Source organism: Malaclemys terrapin, chromosome 1, assembly GCF_027887155.1.
Source record: "Malaclemys terrapin pileata isolate rMalTer1 chromosome 1, rMalTer1.hap1, whole genome shotgun sequence".
Classification (NCBI taxonomy): Eukaryota; Metazoa; Chordata; order Testudines; family Emydidae; genus Malaclemys; species Malaclemys terrapin.
In genome coordinates this window covers 337806428-337822861 of record NC_071505.1, presented here as the reverse complement: position 1 = coordinate 337822861, position 16434 = coordinate 337806428, and the positions used below count along the sequence as shown (strand labels likewise).

General features: G+C 47.1%; 1 protein-coding gene across 2 annotated transcripts in view; it reads left to right on the top strand.

Annotated features, from left to right (window-relative positions):
- CAPN5 (calpain 5) overlaps nucleotides 1–16434 on the top strand; it is a 125732-nt gene that overhangs the window by 44568 nt on the left and 64730 nt on the right. The gene's annotated exons all lie outside the window — the stretch shown is intronic.

The following is a 16434-nucleotide window of genomic DNA, read 5'->3' as shown; positions in this document are numbered from 1 at the left end:
AACAGATGGGCAGGATCCCCTGGGAGAATAACATGAAGGGCAAAGGGGTCCAGGAGAGCTGGCTGTATTTTAAAGAATCCTTATTGAGGTTGCAGGAACAAACCATCCCGATGTGTAGAAAGAATAGTAAATATGGCAGGCGACCAGCTTGGCTAAACAGTGAAATCCTTGCTGATCTTAAACGCAAAAAAGAAGCTTACAAGAAGTGGAAGATCGGACAAATGACCAGGGAGGAGTATAAAAATATTGCTCAGGCATGCAGGAGTGAAATCAGGAAGGCCAAATCACACTTGGAGTTGCAGTTAGCAAGAGATGTTAAGAGTAACAAGAAGGGTTTCTTCAGGTATATTACCGGTAGCAACAAGAAGAAAATCAAGGAATGTGTGGGCCCCTTACTGAATGAGGGAGGCAACCTAGTGACCGAGGATGTGGAAAAAGCTAATGTACTCAATGATTTTTTTGCCTCTGTCTTCACGAACAAGGTCAGCTCCCAGATTGCTGCACTGGGCAGCACAATATGGGGAGAAGGTGACCAGCCCTCTGTGGAGAAAGAAGTGGTTCGGGACTATTTAGAAAAACTGGACGTGCACAAGTCCATGGGGCCGGATGCGCTGCATCCCAGGGTGCTAAAGGAGTTGGCTGGTGAGATTGCAGAGCCATTAGCCATTATTTTTGAAAACTCATGGCGATCGGGGGAGGTCCCAGATGACTGGAAAAAGGCTAATGTAGTGCCCATCTTTAAAAAAGGGAAGGAGGAGGATCCGGGGAACTACAGGCCAGTCAGCCTCACCTCAGTCCCTGGAAAAATCATGGAGCAGGTCCTCAAGGAATCAATTATGAAACATTTAGAGGAGAGGAAAGTGATCAGGATCAGTCAGCATGGATTCACGAAGGGGAAGTCATGCCTGACTAACCTAATTGCCTTCTATGATGAGATAACTGGCTCTGTGGATGAGGGGAAAGCAGTGGATGTGTTATTCCTTGACTTTAGCAAAGCTTTTGATACGGTCTCTCACAGTATTCTTGCCGCCAAGTTAAAGAAGTATGGGCTGGATGAATGGACTGTAAGGTGGATAGAAAGCTGGCTAGATCGTCGGGCTCAACCTGTAGTGATCAATGGCTCCATGTCTAGTTGGCAGCCGGTTTCAAGCGGAGTGCCCCAAGGGTCGGTCCTGGGACTGGTTTTGTTTAATATCTTTATTAATGATCTGGAGGATGGTGTGGACTGCACTCTCAGCAAGTTTGCAGATGACACTAAACTAGGAGGCGTGGTAGATACACTAGAGGGTAGGGATCGGATACAGAGGGACCTAGACAAATTAGAGGATTGGGCCGAAAAAAACCTGATGAGGTTCAACAAGGACAAGTGCAGAGTCCTGCACTTAGGACGGAAGAATCCCATGCACTGCTACAGACTAGGGACCGAATGGCTAGGTAGCAGTTCTGCAGAAAAGGACCTAGGGGTCACAGTGGACGAGAAGCTGGATATGAGTCAGCAGTGTGCTCTTGTTGCCAAGAAGGCTAACGGCATTTTGGGCTGTATAAGTAGGGGCATTGCCAGCAGATCGAGGAACGTGATCGTTCCCCTTTATTCGACATTGGTGAGGCCTCATCTGGAATACTGTGTCCAGTTTTGGTCCCCACACTACAAGAAGGATGTGGAAAAATTGGAAAGAGTCCAGCGGAGGGCAACAAAAATGATTAGGGGTCTGGAGCACATGACTTATGAGGAGAGGCTGAGGGAACTGGGATTGTTTAGTCTCCAGAAGAGAAGAATGAGGAGGGATTTGATAGCAGCCTTCAACTACCTGAAGGGGGGTTCCAAAGAGGATGGAGCTCGGCTGTTCTCAGTGGTGGCAGATGACAGAACAAGGAGCAATGGTCTCAAGTTGCAGTGGGGGAGGTCTAGGTTGGATATCAGGAAAAACTATTTCACTAGGAGGGTGGTGAAACACTGGAATGCGTTACCTAGGGAGGTGGTGGAGTCTCCTTCCTTGGAGGTTTTTAAGGCCCGGCTTGACAAAGCCCTGGCTGGGATGATTTAGCTGGGAATTGGTCCTGCTTTGAGCAGGGGGTTGGACTAGATGACCTCTTGAGGTCCCTTCCAACTCTGATATTCTATGATTCTATGACTGTGGAACTTCGGCTTTGTCTACACTACAGACCTTACAGTTGCACAGCTGTACCACGGTAAGATCTTCCAGGTAGCTGCTCTTTGCCAGCAGGTGAGAACTCTCCTGCTGGCATAATTAAACCACCTCCAAGGAGCGGGTTTTTCCCCACCCCTGACCAACCAAAGCTTTACTGACAAAAGTGGTCATGTATACAAAGCCTTAGTTACCCTGAATCTCGAGGCTAGAAGCATTCTAGCAAATGTGGTAGGTGCCACTGGGCTCTAGCAGAGCGGGCAGTGCACACAACTGTCCTCCCAGCCTAATGGTCACTGAAAACGTTCACTGCTATCCTGAGCCCCTGCTAGTGACTGTGCTTTAATCCATACTCCCTTTTCGGAAACAGTAACACAGGGCAAGCCATGCAGCTGTGTGGAGCAGAACGCACCTTGGCTCCCTGCCGAGGCAGCGCAGTCCGCTGGAAACATGCTGCGGAAAAGTTCTGAAATGCGTTTAGTTTCATTTATAAAATAGTCTTTGAAAAATACAGTGGGAACAACGTCCAGGGTCCCAACCCTGCAGAGATGCACACATGGGAGTGGGCCAGGTGTAGTCTGTGGGAGTTCGGAAGTGCCTGTGTTAGGGTGCTGAAGTACTGACCTGCTGCTTGCCCTCAGCTTCTATTGAAATCGGGTTTGGTGGTACTCTAGGAGCAGCAGTGATCTGTATGCTCAAAAGGTCTGTGACACTCCCCCTCCCCCCCCCCCCCTTTTGTCTCCTCTCCCTCTTTGAATACCTGTGAAGTGGCTTTCCCCCTCCCTCTCCCTCCTGGAATGATTGTGGGATGAATGGGCTGCTTGAACAGCTGGAAGATCAGAAGAGCTCCCAGGTGGACAAGATGTCTGGGACTCTGATTAGGCAGCGATCACATGTCTAATGCACGGACACTGCATGGACACTGTCCGAGGTGGAGTGTGACCAACCAGATGTGGCCGAGTCATCTCTAGTCGCAGGCCAGGAGGAGCAAGTCCTTAAAAGGGGAAGGGGCCATGTGCTCAGGAGTGCACTCACAAGATTGTAATTCCCGTGAAGGCTGTTTGCCCGGACCGCCTGGCCAGTGGTTCGCCGCATTGCATTCCGTTGTGCCTTGGGAAGACTTACCTTCATCGCACCGTTCATCGCTGCGCTGTGGGACACTTATCTTGAAGGATCCTGACATCTCCAGTGCCGTGCCTGTCCTGGGAGCGTGAGTATGTGAGTGAGAGTGTGGACGCCCCCCGCCTTCTTTTGAGCTTAGCTATCCGTATAATAAACGTGCAGCTTTCTGCCAAACTCTGGTGGGTCATTAGTCCTCCCTAAACTTATTAGCTGGCCCAATTTCAGGTAACACTCAGCCCCATATCAGACTGGGCCCTTGTATAACGAGGGAGCCCTTTCAGATTCATGGGGTCTGATCCTTCTCTTGCTTATGCTGGTGTAAATCAGCAGTAGCCTCGCTGACGTCAATAGGGTTACACTGGCGTATAGGTGGTATGCAAAGAGAATCAGGCCCAGTACTTGGAGTCCCTTTGCCTGGCTTGTGTGGCTAGTTTAAATCTAGACCTTCAGTAAAGCCACAACTGATCAAACTGCAGGGACAAAGATCATGACCTACAGGCCGATGCCTGCCCTACGGTTGTGTCGCTGTTTAGTTGACCTTTCTCCCACATCTGGTGTGGTAGCGTTTCCTGGAATCGATTAACATTATTCCTTCCAGTGCGACTCTTGCCCCCTCCCTGCTCTTCATTCTGGCTTGGAGTTTCGCTGGGGATGCCACAACTTTGCAGAGGTAACAGCTGTTTAATTCTGTAATTGGTCTTGGCGTTGTTTAGCATTTGCCTTTGCGTTAATCTGCGAGATGGCGCAGCATTGCCAGAAAGCTCATTCTTAGGAAATGTATTCGGGGAGAAAACAAATCAAGTGGCTGGCTTGCTCCTGGCAGGGACTGGGGAAGAGCTTAGCTTTTAGCCGTATCCACTTAGAAATATGATTAGCTAAGCAAAAGGCTGGGGTTCATTTTTCTCCTCACTAAGCCAAAGCAGACTGGAGTGGAGTTTGTAGCTCTTTCTAAAACTTGTACGTTCTACCCATGCATTGAAAGGAAAAGCAGGGCCTTTATTGAGTACAGCCTGGAATGTGCAAAGACTTGGGGAACCCATGTGAGAGGTGAACCATCTGCTTTTCGAACTATTATGGGCCAAATTCTGCCTTCAGGTGCATGCAGGCAACTCCCAGTGGGAGCTGGGCTTGGGTGCATTAAGCCAGTATCCTTAGATCCTTATGACCTTGGCCTGTGTCTCGATGAAGACTAGTATGTCGACTGGATGTATTTTATGTTCCGATTGAACCCTGACTGTATTTTACCTACCCACAATGCACTATGCTCTTACTGATCCGGCGTGCTGCTGTATGGACATACCCATGACAACATAGGTTAGCACAAGGAGCACGGTGTGAGCTCACTCCAGCCAAATAGTTTCTTTCAGCAGCCAAACAAATCTTACCCGGATGCAACTTCTGTTATAGCCCAGTGCCAGCTCTGCTATAGTTCAGTTTCAGTATTGTTTTCCATTTAAACGTGGACTGTTGGAAGTGGTTTAAAATCCACATGCTGAAGTAGATTGTCTTGAAATTTGCCGTGCCTCATGGGACTGCTGGGTAGTGTTAGTGTTTGTTTCAAATGTTGAGTCACTTGAGTAAGGGGTTCCCAAGATACAGCTCCCCTAAAGCCCCACCATTTTACCAAATCCCCTCACTCTTCTAACTCTTTGTGCACACCTAGGTACAGTCTATGGGTCTGATCTTTCCTAAACTGATCTATTACTTGGGATTTATCTCGGCTTGTGTCTGGCACCCACTGCCCCTTCAGGGAACCAGTACTGTGGTAAAGTTTGGAACTGCAGGTCGGCACGTGGCAAACAGATGGGCCTCAAAGGGTAAAGTGTGCATGTGCAGCAAAGACTAGGGCTCTGTTGAAGCCAGTGGGTTGCCAGACAATCCATGTCAGTAATCAGGTGGCTCAAGATGACCTGCTGTGGTCATTGAGCCTGAGTTGCACCCACAGTCTGACATTTAATTTAAATTAAAAAATCAGATTTTTTTAAATTTAAATATCGATTTTTATCCACCCTGGTAACAATTGGGGAATAATTGTCTCTTCTGTTTTCGCTTCACAGAAACCTAGCCTGGCTGGTGTGAATGGGTAGAAATCCCAGGCTTTCTCCCACGTTCTCCCCCACCCCCGCAATCCATACTCTTCCATCGCCCCCCCCCCCCCCCGCCCCAGTGCTTCCATGTCTGGGTTTGCCTTTATAACTGGAGTGACAAAGCCCTAAGGCAGGAAGGCAGAACTGTATCCACAAAAACCTATTGCTTCATCTGAATCACTGATACCCTTTCCCATTTTACTGAGGTTTTGCAGGATCAGGTCCCAACTAGCCAACCTGCTTGCTCTTTTGGCAATTGATGTCTTAGAGAGCATTATGCTGTCATTGTTATTACAGCAGGGCTAGAATGTTTGGCTTTGCTCACGGTCAAAAGCACCATCTCCTCCTTGCTGAATCAGACTTACTGCTAACGATTTACTAAAAGCCTCTGCCATGGCACCATAATGCATGGTACACATATCCTGTCGATTTCTCATCACATGAGGTGATGCCAGCACTGTACTCAGAGATTCCAGATGCTTGTTGGGGTCACAAACCTGCCCAGAAATTCAAGTGCCTTCAGCAGACTCCCGGGGAGCACAAATCCCTTTCGGTAGTTGGTTTCAATGCCTTGCAGTGGTTTTGGTGTCCCGTAACAGCTGCAGATACCGATCAAGATACCACTTTCTCCCTCTGCTTCCCCCCCGCGCATCCTCCATTCCCCTCCTTTCTGTTGCTCCACAGGAATTTGCTATTGCCAGTGTATGAATTTCCTTTCGTCTTTGCAGCTCCTGGGATCCGGAGCATCCTTCTCCTCGCCAGTTTCTCCATCTCAGTTCAGGTCTCTGCTAAAATATATATCGCTCCCCTTAGTGGTTTTTCTCCCTTATGCATCCTTTCATGATTTTCTCTGTCTGATATTATTTAACTCTGTAAAGGCACATGGCTGCTGTTATGCAAAGTGCAATTTTATCACTCAAAGGTTGACCTATTGTGGTTGATTTTTTTTTTTTTATCTGCTTTGTTCTGGGCCAGGTGCTTTTCTCCCATTATATTTAGTCCTCTTTACTTCCTCCTGACTTTGGTGTCCCCTTTTTTTGACTGCTAGGAGATGCTCCAAGATCGGAGCATGCTACTCTGTTTTAACCCTACCACATTGTGGAATCCTTTTTCATGTTAGTAAGCACTTCCTCCAGTGAGTAGCTCCATTCCCTTCAGCACCTGGGGGGTGAGTTAGGAATGCACAATCGGAGCTAGGGTGTCCCAAAAGTGTTTTTTCTGTAAGGGGACGGGAGTCAGTGAACTGATTCACTCAAAGCAGGATCTGGTATTCTCCCATCTGGATGCACCTGCATTAAAGATCAGAGGGTGCTACACACAGGGAAAAGGAGCAGGCAGAGGCCGGAGGGTAAAGATAATGGAAGAGTCAGTGGTTAAGTTCCTCCTGTCCTTCACTCTGCTAGAAGAAGGTAACTAGAAAGTGAAGCAGCACTTTCCCATTCTAACCATCCATGCCAACCAGTATAGCATTGTAACAAATCCGTGGCTGCCTAGGACTTCATAATTGCCACTGTGCTGCGTACCATGATGACCCAAACCTCCTGGCAACATCTGGATTACAATTTAGATCCTCATGCTCCAGAACATTAGACCTCTAGCACTTGAGCTAAAGGAGAATCTCCTTTTATCTGGGTGCAGTATAGATTCTCTGACACACAGCTGAGCAGTTCTGATTCTCTCCAGAAGAGCTCAGTGATGCTCATCCACACCTGTAGTTTCCTCCTATAGCCCAGCAAAATATCCCCTATCCGGGAAGCTGTAATTAGGGACTAGCATTCCCTCCAGCCTTCGCATTTCTGAGCTGTGACGTTTACGAACCGTTTGGCTGTTAATGTATTTGTGGCCTGCAATAAAATGTGCAGGCGGTTGCACAGTCAAAAGCTTTGCTTCTTGCCAGCAAAGGGTCGGCCGGTCATTTAACTTGCTTCTTTAGTCTACTTTGTTTTGAGGCCTATGAACCGTATTGACATGATTGTCACCTCTCAGCCTCTCTCTGTTCTTATTTAAATAGCTCTTGGGTCTTGACAAACCATCCTGCTTTTACATGTTCTTATTTGTATTCCAGCAGAGCCCGGGGCCTCAGTCTGACTCAGGGCCCCATTGCGCTAGGTGCTGTACAAAGATAACATCCACCCTTGACCCCTTGTTCTGATAAGATTCAGAGAGCCGGAGGCTCAGATCAGCAACAAAAGCTTCTGATAAGAAATTAGCAAAAGAGCCTCTTATCTTACAGGCACCCGAAGGACAGGATCAATCCTGCAGAATGTTGTCAGGCAAAACTCCCACTGAAGTAGTCAGGCTCAGACTCTTTCCCCATGTTAATGTAACTGCGTTAAAAGCAGGGGGGAAGCTCTCTCCAGCAATTACTACAGCAGTGTTAATATACAGCAGTAATAGTAATAAATAGGGCTGAATTCTGAGCACTGCCGAAGGCCTTCTATTCCATTTCATCTCAGTGGGAACTGACTGAACTCAGCACCTCGCAGGATTGGCCCCATGGTTTGTGAGAGGCAGCGTTAGCGTAGCAGGTAGATATTGATTTAGGCCCTGATTCAGCAAGGTACATAAGCACATGTGTGGGCCATGGAAGACAGTGGAGGAAAAATGGGCCAGTGGTTACAGCCTTAGCCTGGGCTCTGGGAGTTCCAGGTTTAATTCCCTGCTCTGCCACAAACTTCCTGTGCGACCTTGGGCAAGATACTTTCCTTTTCTGTGCCTCAGTTCCCGATCTATAAAACAGCACTTCCCTCCCCCAGGGGATGTTGTGTGGATGAATGCATTAGAGATTGTGAGGTGCTCACATACTATGGTAATGGAGGCTGCAGAAGTACCTAAGTTAGCATGGGAGTACTCGCATGCATGTGCGTATGTATGTACCTTCCTGAACTGGGGCCTTGACTGCAGTGATATGTGCTGGCCTCTGCTGTAGAATCTGCTGGGTGCAACATTGCTGTGTGGCTTGAAAACTCCAATACTGAACCCACGCATGATATCCCATCTAGTCAGGCCCTCTGCAGCGGTGCCCGAGAGCCGCATGAGCATGCAGATAACAATATATACTGTCAAGTATCAGCGGGTAACCGTGTTAGTCTGTATCCACAAAAACAACAAGGAGTCGGGACAGTCTCTACGTAAAAGAATAAATGGACACAAATTGGACATCAGGAATGGTAACATACAAAAGCCAGCAGGAGAACACTTCAATTGCCCTGGACATTCTATAACAGATTTAAAAGTAGCTATACTTGAGCAAAAAAACTTCATTGTAATTTCACTCCATGCATCTGAAGAAGTAGTTTTTTTTTACCCACGAAAGCTTATGCCCACATAAATCTGTTAGTCTTTAAGGTGCCACCGGACTCCTCGTTGTTTTAATATATACTGTGTGGAGTTCTGTGGAGAAGTGCATCCACTCCCATCCACTCTGACACTGCTTTATTCCGCCTCTGAAACATGCATACTCCTGGGAGAGAGCTTGAATGTGGCAGATAATTTGCTTCTGGTCTATTATCCCTTCATTTTCAGCCAGGCATGAAAACTCTCCGATTAACACTCTGCACCGTGCTCTGCAGCGCCTTGTGGGCTGCTGATAAAGTAGCTTCGGAGGCTGGAGCTCCAATTTGATGCCTGAGTTAATCTTGACCTTACTTCTGCAGCAAGCAAGGCTGTAAAAAAAGACCTTAAAATCAACTGATCCGTAGCGTAGCTGCCACGGTTTGGATCTGATAATGACTTTAATATTGGGGAGCTGGCCCTTTTGCATCCATACTCACAGTTTCCATGGGGCTGTTGGGAGCACAGGGGACAGTACATATGTTCACTTACTTATGTCAAGTTCAGATGAGCTCTGGGCAGGATCCTCTGGGGTGCGTGCACTTAGCCCTTAGGTCCCACTGAAGTTGATGGGATTTGAGAACACTCAACACCAGGATGGTCAGATTTGAGCCTGCTAATGCAAGAAGTTCTATTGACGTCAATGGCGTTGCCTGTGTGCCTGCTCTAATGCCCACTGAAGTCCGTGAAAAGTCTCTCATGGACTTCACAGGGCTTTGGATCAGGCCCTATGAATCAGGATTGTTCATGTGAAGCTTTGAAGGGTCCAGCTCTGCTGGTCATCTACTTTTCCTAGTTTCCTATAGCAAAGTCTAGTTCAATAGCAAATCAAATGCTTTCCAGAAGTCTAAGCATAATACATCAACATTATTAACTTTATCAAACTTGTAATCCCACCCCAAAATGATAGTTAGTTTGACAGGATGTATTCTTCATAAAAATTAGCATTAATTACATACCCTTCCTTTAATTCTTTATTAATAGAATCCTGTATCAGCCTTTCCATTATTTTGTCTGGAATTATGAGCTGACAGGTTTTATAATTCCTGGGTCATCCCATTTACCTTTTTAAATTACGGGCACAATATTAACTTTCTTCTAGTCCTCTGGAATTTCCACAGTATCTTAAGACTCATTGAAAATCAACATTAGCCGTCCAGGGAGCTCCTTGGTCATATCTTTTAATACTCTTGGATGCAAGTTATCTGGACTTGATGATTTAAAAATGTCTAACTTTAGGAACTGCTGTTTAACATCCTTCTTAGTTACTGAAATGGAAAGTATTTCACCATCATCATATTATGAGTCAAGTATCAGGGGGTAGCCGTGTTAGTCTGTATCTACAAAAACAACAAGGAGTCTGGTGGCACCTTAAAGGCTAACAGATTTATTTGGGCGTAAGCTTTCGTGGGTAAAAACCTCACTTCTTCAGACTCATAGAGTGAAAGTTACAGATGAAGGCATTATATACTGACACATGGAGAGCAGGGAGTTACTTCGCAAGTGGAGAAGCAGTGTTGACAGGGCCAATTCAATCAGGGTGGATGTAGTCCACTCCCAATAACGGATGAGGAGGTGTCAATTCCAGGAGAGGAAAAGCTGCTTCTGTAATGAGCCAGCCACTCCCAGTCCCTATTCAAGCCCAGATTAATGGTGTTAAATTTGCAAATGAATTTTAGTTCTGCTGTTTCTCTTTGAAGTCTGTTTCTGAAGTTTTTTTGTTCAATGATAGTGACTTTTAAATCTGTAATAGAATGACCAGGGAGATTGAAGTGTTCACTTACTGGCTTATGTATGTTACCATTCCTGATGTCCGATTTGTGTCCATTTATTCTTTTGCGGAGGGACTGTCCGGTTTGGCCAATGTACATGGCAGAGGGGCATTGCTGGTACATGATGGCATATATAACATTAGTGGATGTGCAGGTGAATGAGCCCTTGATGGTGTGGCTGATGTGGTTGGGTCCTCTGATGGTGTCGCCAGAGTAGATATGGGGACAGAGTAGGCAACGAGGTTTGCTACAGGGATTGGTTCCTGGGTTGGTGTTTCTGTGGTGTGGTGTGTAGTTGCTGGTGAGTATTTGCTTCAGGTTGGGGGGTTGTCTGTAAGCGAGGACTGGCCTGCCTCCCAAGGTCTGTGAGAGTGAGGGATCATTTTCCAGGATAGGTTGTAGATCGTGGATAATGCGCTGGAGAGGTTTTAGCTGGGGGCTGTATGTGATGGCCAGTGGTGTTCTGTTATTGTCCTTGTTGGGCCTGTCCTGTAGTAGGTGATTTCTGGGTACCCGTCTTGCTCTGTCAATCTGTTTCCTCACTTCCCCAGGTGGGTATTGTAGTTTTACGAATGCTTGATAAAGATCTTGTAGGTGTTTGTCTCTGTTTGAGGGGTTGGAGCAAATTCGGTTGTATCTTAGGGCTTGGCTGTAGACAATGGATTATGTGATGTGTCTTGGATGGAAGCTGGAGGCATGTAGGTACGTATAGCGGTCAGTAGGTTTCCGGTATAGGGTGGTGTTTATGTGACCATCACTTATTTGCACTGTAGTGTCCAGGAAGTGGATCTCTTGTGTGGACTGGTCCAGGCTGAGGTTGATGGTGGGGTGGAAATTGTTGAAGTCCTGGTGGAATTCTTCAAGGGCCTCCTTTCCGTGAGTCCATATGATGAAGATGTCATCAATGTAGCGCAAGTAGAGGAGGGGCACTAGGGGATGAGAGCTGAGGAAGCGTTGTTCTAAGTCAGCCATAAAAATGTTGGCATACTGTGGGGCCACGCGGGTACCCATAGCAGTGCCACTGACTTGAAGGTATAAGTTGTCCCCAAATCTGAAGTGGTTGTGGGTGAGGACAAAGTCACAAAGCTAAGCCACCAGGCGTGCTGTGGCCTCATCAGGGATACTGTTCCTGATAGCTTGTAGTCCATTCTCATGTGGAATATTGGTGTAAAGTGCTTCTACATCCATGGTGGCCAGGATGGTGTTTTCAGGAAGAACACCAATGCATTGTAGTTTCCTCAGGAAGTCGGTGGTGTCTCGAAGATAGCTGGGAGTGCTGGTAGCGTAGGGTCTGAGGAGAGAGTCCAAATAGCCAGATAATCCTGCTGTAAGAGTGCCAATGCCTGAGATGATGGGGCATCCAGGGTTTCCGGGTTTATGGATCTTGGGTAGCAGATAGAATACCCCTGGTCGGGGTTCTGGGGGTGTGTCCATGTAGATTTGTTCCCGGACTGTAGCTGGGAATTTCTTGAGCAGATGGTGTAGTTTCTTTTGGTATTCCTCAGTGGGATCAGAGGATAGTGGCCTGTAGAATGTGGTCTTGGAGAGTTGCCTGGCAGCCTCCTGTTCATAATCCTGTTCATAATATTATGAGTGTATCATCTGGATTTTCCTACATACATAATTTCCATCTAGTAATAGTCCAATACCATTGTTAGGGTTCCTTTTGTTCCTAATATACTTAAACTCTTCTTTAATGTCCTTAACTTTGCTGGCCATAGATTTCTTGCTGTGTCCTTTTGCTTCCTTTATCAACTTTCTACTATTCCTAGCTGCCAATTTATATTCATTGCTGTCAACTTCCCCTTTTTTCTCCAAATGCAGATGTCTTCATAAGGATTGGGCCCTATACCTCAGCTCCACCCCCTCTGTAAAATGGGGAGGGGAAGGGATGCTTCTCTAATAGTGTTGTAGTGAGGGTTAGGTAGGGTTTGTAGAGGGCCTTGAAGATAAGCCAGGCTAACTACTGTTGTTCATTAATGAGATGTGGAGTTTTATAGCTCCTGGGCCCCTGTGGCATCACTGGAATGTCATTTTCCTGTTTTGTCCCTGCACCCTTGTGACCACCTCTACACTGCCAGAGGTGTATGTTAGACAGCACAAGGATTAGGTGCCCCCACCTCAATTCTACACTGACGTTGCTTATGCACATCTAAGTCAGTAGTGATCCCGAATGGCAATACTAAGTTAGGGAGTCTTGTTCTCAACTTCCTGCCAAACAATCTCTTTGCATGTGACAGTCCATGATTCATTGGTGCTGTGTAGCCAAATATGTCCCTCAGTCAGTGGCCTTTTTCAAAAGTCCTTTTAACAACTTCCGCACCATTCTCTACAAGACCGTTGGATTGATTGAGGATACCTGGGACTGGACGTTACATGCTTAAACCTGTGCTCTCTAGCCAATCTTTTAAATTCACATCCATCAAACTGTGGACTGTTATCAGACATGATCACTTCAGGGATTCCGTGCCTGGAAAATATAGTTTTCACGCACATGATTACATGTTTTGATGTGGTGTTTTATTAAAAAAATAACCTCTGGATAATGAGAATAATAACCCAAAACATAGTCTTTACTTGCATATGTAAATAAATTCACACCAACTTGAGACCAGGCTCTTAACAGTTCATGGTTTATCAAAATAGGCTCTTTTTTCTGTTTAGGTTGGTATTCTTGACGTTTGACCCATTTTAACAGCTTTCTCTCTCTCATTGTTCATTTGTGGCCAACACAGTATCTCTCAGGCCCTGTGTTTACATTTCTCCAGGCCCAAGTGACCTTCATGTATTCTTGTGAGCATGTCAGCGTGTAACATCTTCGGCACTACTGTTCTATTTCCTCTAAACCAAGGGTCGGCAACCTATGGCACGCGTGCCAAACACGGCACGCGAGCCGATTTTAAGTGGCACGCAGCTCCCTGCCACGGTCCCGGCTCCCAGCTCCACTCAGCCCCACCGCTCTCCCCTGCGGGGGCAGGAGACAGAAGCTTGGTTCTGCGGCAGCCAAGCTTCCCCCCTCCCCCGCTTCTTCCCCCAGCGTGGTGCTTTCCTGCCCCCCCCCTCTCCGTCCCTGGCCAATCAGCTGATGGCCCTAGCGAGGGGGAGGGGGAAGAGCGGCAGCGTGCACACAGCTCTGTAGAGGACGCAGAGAGAGGTAGGGACGGAGCCTGGGGGAAGGGGGTGGAACTGGGCATATCCCTTCCAGCCCCCTGCCATGAGCCGCTCAGGGCAGGGGGCTGGGAGCACCCCCACGAGCCGAGCACCCCAGCCCTCTGCCCTGACCCCCCCCACACACACACTCAGCCTTCTGCCCTGCACCCCCATGCCCCCAGCCTTCTGCCCTGAACCCCCCACACAAACTCAGCCTTCTGCCCTGCACCCCCATACCCCAGCCCTCTGCCTTGAACCCCCCACACCCCAACACACACCCAGTCTTCTGCCCTGCATCCCCACATGCCCAGTCCTCTGCCCTGAACCCCCCACCCCAACACACACCCAGCCTTCTGCCCTACACCCCTGCATACCCCAGCCCTCTGCACTGATCCCTGAACCCCCCACACACACACACACCCCAGCCTTCTGCCCTGCACCCCCTCCCCTAGCCCTCTGCCCTGACCCCTGAAACACCCACCCCCAGGTCTGGGGTCCCGGTCGCAGGCCCTGATCAGCCCACTGCCGGCCTAGGTGAACAGAGCCCCAGGCTGGCAGCGAGCTGAGCAGGCAGGCGGCGTAAGATCAGCATTTTAATTTAATTTTAAATGACGCTGCTTAAACATTTTGAAAACCTTGTTTACTTTACATACAATAGTTTTAGTTATATAATATAGACTTATAGACAGAGAGCTTCTAAAAATGTTAAAATGTATTACCGGCACGCTAAACTTTAAATTAGAGTGAATGAATGAAGACTCGGCACACCACTTCTGAAAGGTTGCCTACCCCTGCTCTAAGCAATATACCATCAACAATAGACAGTTCTGGTTTGAGCTGGAAATATGGACTTGGTATGTCAGGTCCTGGCCACCCTGTGGCAATTAGCCTTAATTACCCTCTGTTAAGTCTCCTCATTAGCAGTAGCTGCAGCAAATTCATTGCACTTCCTTTCTGAGACAGGACAATTCTTTTTTATCCAGTTGACTTGCACTATCTCTGACTCCACCTCTGTTTTGACTACAGTTTTATCAAATGTTCTGGACAATGTGTCCCTTATCGCCTCTATCTTTGGATTAGCCCAAGGGCTTGGCGTGTTTTAAATCCAATATAGATGGTTTATTCCTTTGAACTATCACAAAGTTGATCCATTCTATTTGATCTTTTACCTTCGCTTCTAGTACTCCATGTACCTCTGATAGGAGTGTGTTCTCCATTATAAGCTTTCACTTTGTCCTGTTTGCTCATCATGTTCTCTGGTTTTTAATTCAGCCGTTTAACAGTAATATCTGAAACGACATTTACCAGAGTACTGGTGTCCAATCTGTAGGTTGTAAGAGCCCATTAGTCTTTAAAGAAATTGTCCATTCATCTGTTCCTTTCTCTTCAGATACAGCTCATAGGGCTGGTCCACACTGGGGCGGGGGATTGATCTAGTAAACGCAACTTCAGCTACGAGAATGGCGTAGCTGAAGTCGACGTTTCCTAGATCGAACTAAGTTTACTTACTGCGGGTCCACGCGGCGCAGGCAAGCTTCCCCTTCGAAGCCCTTCCTCCTCTCGGCGAGCAGGAGTTCCGCAGTCGACGGGGGAGCGCTTCTGGGATCGATTTATCATGTCCAGATGAGACACGATAAATCAATCCCAGAAGATTGATCTCTACCTGCCGAATCGGACGGATAGTGTGGACCTACCCCTAGATAGAGCTCCTCTTCTGTGTTGCTGTGCTGGCTTCCTGGATTACTGTATAAATTAATGGAGATATCCCATCTCCTAGAACTGGAAGGGACTTTGAAAGGTCATCGAGTCCAGCCCCTGACTTCACTAGCAGGACCAAATACTGATTTTTCCTCAGATCCCTAAGTGGCCCCCTCAAGGATTGAACTCACAACCCTGGGTTTAGCAGGCCAATGCTCAGCATACCTGCCTTGCTTCCCCTTCTGCAATTGTTGATCCTGGTTGCAGACTTTGGCAAAATGATTGTATTTCTTACAAATATTGCAGTGCTTACCAAACGCTGGGCACTGTTGAGGTCTGTGTTTGTGTCTGCATTTCGTGCAATCCTTGAAGCTGTTCCTTGCAAACTCTTGTGCATCGCTCCTCTGTGTTTTTTGTACTGACTTAGTGTTTGCCAGGTTTTTTTTCCTCTCGTCACTCTATCGAGAGTAACCGTGTCCTGTTTTCCTTCCATTATTTTTATTCTTTTGCGAGTAATTTCTGCGGCCTGACACAGGTCGTGCTGCTTTATCCAAAGTGAGATCCAAATCTTCCATTAGTCTTTTCTGCAGCTTTGAATCTCTGATTCCTGTTACAATTGGATCCCTTATAACTGAGTCAGTTAACTGTTCATAGTTGCAGGTTTGGCTCACTAGCTTCAGCTTGGTTAGGAATTCTTCATTGGACTCTCCTTCCTTTGGCTTCTAAGGTGAAACTTAGACATTTCAAATGTTTCACTCTTTTTAGGTATACAGTACTCTTCAACTTTATGCAAAATTGTGTCATCACTTGACCTCTCTGCCTGACTTAGTTGCATGCTATTAAAGACATCAACTGCCTCAAGTCCTGCAATGTTTAAGAAGATTGCTAGTTTGTGCTCCTCCCTGTGTATCTGGCTAAGCTGACTCTAGACTGGTTTCAACTGGTTCTTCCTGGGCACAGTACATACTCCTAACTGGGACCTCCCCTCCACACTGTGCCAGGAGAAGTGTATGTTTGCCTGGTTTCATGATTTCTGTGGGTGCAAATGATCCCACGCTATGGCCACGCCTGGTCAATAGGCATCGTTCACAAGTGCTAAATTCACTAAGTGAGGGGAAAAGATGT